The 4,797-nt window shown below is 39.3% G+C and overlaps 1 long non-coding RNA gene across 1 annotated transcript; it reads left to right on the top strand.

Annotated features, from left to right (window-relative positions):
• Positions 1–253: 253 nt before the first annotated feature.
• Positions 254–4,215, top strand: LOC120883004. The gene is made up of 4 exons (XR_005725641.1): positions 254–274; positions 665–671; positions 2,827–2,830; positions 3,986–4,215. It is a non-coding gene; the product is annotated as an uncharacterized LOC120883004 (long non-coding RNA).
• The last annotated feature ends 582 nt before the right edge of the window (positions 4,216–4,797 follow it).

Genomic DNA, 4,797 nt, shown 5'->3' with positions numbered 1-4,797 from the left:
ACATGGACATAACCAGATGGTCAACACTGAAATCAGATTGATTATATTCTTTGCAGCAAAAGATGGAGAAGCTCTATACAGTCAACAAAAACAAGACCAGGAGCTGACTGTGGCTCAGATCATGAACTCCTTATTACCAAATTCAGATTTAAATTGAAGAAAGCAGGGAAAACCCCTAGACCATTCAAGTATGATCTAAATCAAATCCCTTATGATTATACAGTGGAAGTGAGAAATAGATTTAAGGGCCTAGATCTGATAGATAGAGTGCCTGGTGAATTATGGAATGAGGTTTGACATATTGTACAGGAGACAGGGATCAAGACCATCCCCAAGAAAAAGAAATGCAGAAGCAAAATGACTGTCTGGGGAGGCCTTACAAATAGCTGTAAAAATAAGAGAGGCGAAAAGCAAAGGAGAAAAAGAAAGATATAAGCATCTGAATCCAGAGTTCCAAAGAATATCAAGAGATAAGAAAGCCTTCTTCAGCAATCAATGCAAAGAAATAGAGGAAAGGAACAGAATGGGTAAGACTAGAGATTTATTCAAGAAAATTAGAGATACCAGGGAATATTTCATGCAAAGATGGACTAACTAAAGGACAGAAATGGTATGGATCTAACAGAAGCAGAAGATTTTAAGACGAGGTGGCAAGAATACACAGAAGAACTGTGCAAAAAATATCTTAATGACCCAGATAATCACGAAGGTGTAAGCACTCACCTAGAGTCAGACATCCTGGAATGTGAAGTCAAGTGGGCCTTAGAAAGCATCACTACGAACAAAGCTAGTGGAGGTGATGGAATTCCAATTGAGATATTTCAAATCCTGAAAGATGATGCTGTGAAAGTGCTGCACTCAACATGCCAGCAAATTTGGAAAACTCAGCAGTGGCCACAGGACTGGAAAAGGTCAGTTTTCATTCCAATCCCAAAGAAAGGCAATGTCAAAGAATGCTCAAACTATTGCACAATTGCACTCATCTCCCATACTAGTAAAGTAATGCTCAAAATTCTCCAAGCCAGGTTTCAGCAATACGTGAAGCATGAACTTCCAGATGTTCAAGCTGGTTTTAGAAAAGGCAGAGCAACCAGAGATGAAATTGCCAACATCCGCTGGATCATGGAAAAAGCAAGAGAGTTCCAGAAAAAAAAAAAAATCTATTTCTGCTTTATTGACTATGCCAAAGCCTTTGACTGTGTGGATCACAATAAACTGGAAAATTCTGAAAGAGATGGGAATACCAGACCACTTGACCTGAGAAATTTCTCTTGAGAAATCTGTATGCAGGTCAGGAAGCAGCAGTTAGAACTGGACATGGAACAACAGGTTTCATGTAGGTTTCAAATAGGAAAAGGCGTACGTCAAGGCTGTATATTTTCACCCTGCTTACTTCACTTATATGCAGAGCACATCATGAGAAACGCTGGACTGAAAGAAACACAAGCTGGAATCAAGATTGCCGAGAGAAATATCAATAACCTCAGATATACTGATGACACCACCCTTATGGAAGAAAGTGAAGAGGAACTAAAAAGCATCTTGATGAAAGTGAACGTGGAGAGTGAAAAAGTTGGCTTAAAGCTCAATATTCAGAAAACGAAGATCATGGCATCTGGTCCCATCACTTCATGTGAAATAGATGGGGAAACAGTGGAAACATTGTCAGACTTTATTTTTTTGGGCTCCAAAATCACTGCAGATGGTGATTGCAGCCGTGAAATTAAAAGATGTTCACTCCTTGGAAGAAAAGTTATGACCAACCTAGATAGCATATTCAAAAGCAGAGACATTACTTTGCTGAGTAAGGTCCGTCTAATCAAGGCTATGGTTTTTCCTGTGGTCATGTATGGATGTGAGAGTTGGACTGTGAAGAAAGCTGAGCACCGAAGAATTGATGCTTTTGAACTGTGGTGTTGGAGAAAACACTTCAGAGTCCCTTGGACTGCAAAGAGATCCAACCAGTTCATTCTGAAGGAGATCAGCCCTGGGATTTCTTTGGAAGGAATGATACTAAACTGAAACTCCAGTACTTTGGCCACCTCATGTGAAGAGTTGACTCACTGGAAAAGACTCTGATGCTAGGAGGGATTGGGGGCAGGAGGAGAAGGGGACAACAGAGGATGAGATGGCTGGATGGCATCACTGACTAGATGGATGTGATCCATCTGAGTGAACTCCGGGAGTTGGTGATGGACCGGGAGGCCTGGCGTGCTGTGATTCATGGGGTCACAGTTCAGAAGGAAAGAGCTGGACATGACTGAGCGACTGAACTGATCTGAAAAGGAAACTAATGACAAGATGAAGTTCATGTGTCCTGCGGTGCTGGGACCAAAGTTTGTCCTGTTATCTGCAGTATCCATGGTGGATACTGACTAAGTTGTTAGATTAGCAATAGGGTAAATTTTCCAGCCTTTAATTGTTCTTCATAGAAAGTAGAAAATTGATGAAGAATTAGATTAAGTCAGACTCACTAAATGTACTTTTGTCAAACATTTATGGTAAAAGATTTAGAAAATATGGCCTCACTTAATCTACTATCATTATTATTTTTTCTTTTTCTTGTGACATTTTGAACTGAGGCCAGTATAACTTTTTGTTCTTTATTTCAGACATTTGGGTTTTTTCTAACTGACTACTTGCTGTTTAACCAAGTCTGAATGTTGTCTCTCATTCAGGAAGCTTCCACAAGCCTCTTATCTATATCCATCAGAGGGCAGATAGGATGAAAACAACAATCCATAAAGCTAATCAAAATGATCACATGGATCACAGCCTTCTCTAACTCAATGAAACTATGATCCATGCCATGTAGGGCCACTCAAGATGGGTGGGTCATGGTGGAGAGTTCTGACAAAATGTGGTCCATTGAAGAAGGGAATGGCAAACCAATACAGGGTTCTTACCTTGAGAAACCCCCAACCCCCTTCCCCCCCACCATGAACAGCCTAAAAAGGCAAAGAAATATGACAGTGAAATATGAACTCCCCAGTTTGGTAGGTGACCAAAATGCTACTGGAAAAGAGTAGAGAAATAACTCCAGAAAAAAAGTAGAGATGGAGCCAAAGCTAAAACAATGCACAGAGGTGGATATAACTGGTGATGGAAGTAAAGTCTGATGTGGTAAAGAACAATATTGCATAGAAACCTGGAATGGTAGGCCCATGAATCAAGGTAAATTGGAAGTGGTCGAACAGGAGATGCAAGAGTGAATATCAACATTTTACGAATCAGTCAAATAAAATAGACCAGAATGGGTTAATTTAATTCAGTTGACCATTATGTCTACTAGTGTGGGCAAGAACCCGGTAGAAGAAATGGAGTAGGCCTCATAGTCAACAGAAGACTCTGAAAAGCAGTACTCGGTGCATTCTCAAAAATGACAGACTGATCTCTTTGTTTCCAAGGAAAACCATTCAATATCACAGTAATCCAAGTCTATGCCCCAAGCACTAATGCCAAAGAAGCTGAAGCTGAATGGTTCTATGATGCCCTACAAGAACTTCTAGAACTAACACCAAAAAGAGATGTTCATTTTATCATAGGGGATAGAAATGAAAGTAGGAATCAAGAGGTACCTGGAATAACAAGCAAGCTTAAACTTTGAGTACAAAATGAAGCAAAACAAAGGCTAACAAAGTTTTGCCAAGATAACAAACTTGTCATAGCAAGCACTCTCTTCCAAAAACATGAGACAACAATACACATGGACATCATCTGACGGTCAATAGCAAAAATATGATTGATTATATTCTTTGCAGCTGAAGATGAGAAGCTCTATATAGTCAGAAAACACAAGACTGGAAGCTGACTGTGGCTCAGATCATGAACTCTTTATTGCCAAATTCAGACTTAAATTGAAGAAAGTAAGGAAAACCACTAGGCCATTCAGGTATGATCTAAATCAAATCCCTTATGATTATACAGTGGAAGTGACAAAGAGATTCAAGGGATTAGATTTGATAGAATGCTGGAAGAACTTCAGATGGAAGTTCGTGACAATTTATAGTAGGCAGTGATCAAGTCCATTCACAAGAAAAAGAAATGCAAAAAGGCAAAATGCTTATCAGAGGAGGGCTTACAAATATCTGAGAAAAGAAAAGAAGTAAAAGGCAAAGGAGAAAAGAATAGATATACCCATTTGAAAGCAAAGTTCCAAACAATAACAAGGCAAGATAAGAAAGCATTCCTCAATGATCAATGCAGAGAGGAAAACAATAGAATGGGAAAGACAAGAGAACTCATTAAGAAAATTAGAGATACCAAGGGAAAATTTCATACAAAGATGGGTTCAATAAAGGACAGAAATGGCATGGACCTAACAGAAGCAGAAGATATTAAGAGGAGGTGGCAAGAATACACAGAAGAACTGTACAAAAAAGATCTTCAAGACCCAGATAATCATGAAAGATGTAAAAGTGCTGCACTCAATAGGCCAGCACATTTGGAAAACTCAGCAGTGGCCACAGGACTGGAAAAGGTCAGTTTTCATTCCAATTCCAAAGAAAGGCAATGTCAAAGAATGCTCAAACTATCACACAATTGCATTCATCTCACATGCTAGTACAGTAATGCTCAAAATTCTCAAAGACAGGCTTCAGCAATACGTGACCCACAAGCTTCCAGACATTCAAGCTGGTTTTAGAAAAGGCAGAGGCACCAAAGATCAAATTGCCAACATACATTGGATCATCAGAAAGCAAGAGAGTTTCAGAAAAACATCTACTTCTGCTTTATTGACTATGTCAAAGCCTTTGACTGTGTGGATCACAATAAAATGTGGAAAATTCTGAAAGA

The sequence above is a fragment of the Oryx dammah genome, unplaced genomic scaffold (assembly GCF_014754425.2).
Source record: "Oryx dammah isolate SB20612 unplaced genomic scaffold, SCBI_Odam_1.1 HiC_scaffold_24, whole genome shotgun sequence".
Lineage (NCBI taxonomy): Eukaryota > Metazoa > Chordata > Mammalia > Artiodactyla > Bovidae > Oryx > Oryx dammah.
The sequence above is the reverse complement of the archived record's forward strand: the minus strand, read 5'-3'. Positions and strand labels throughout refer to the sequence as shown.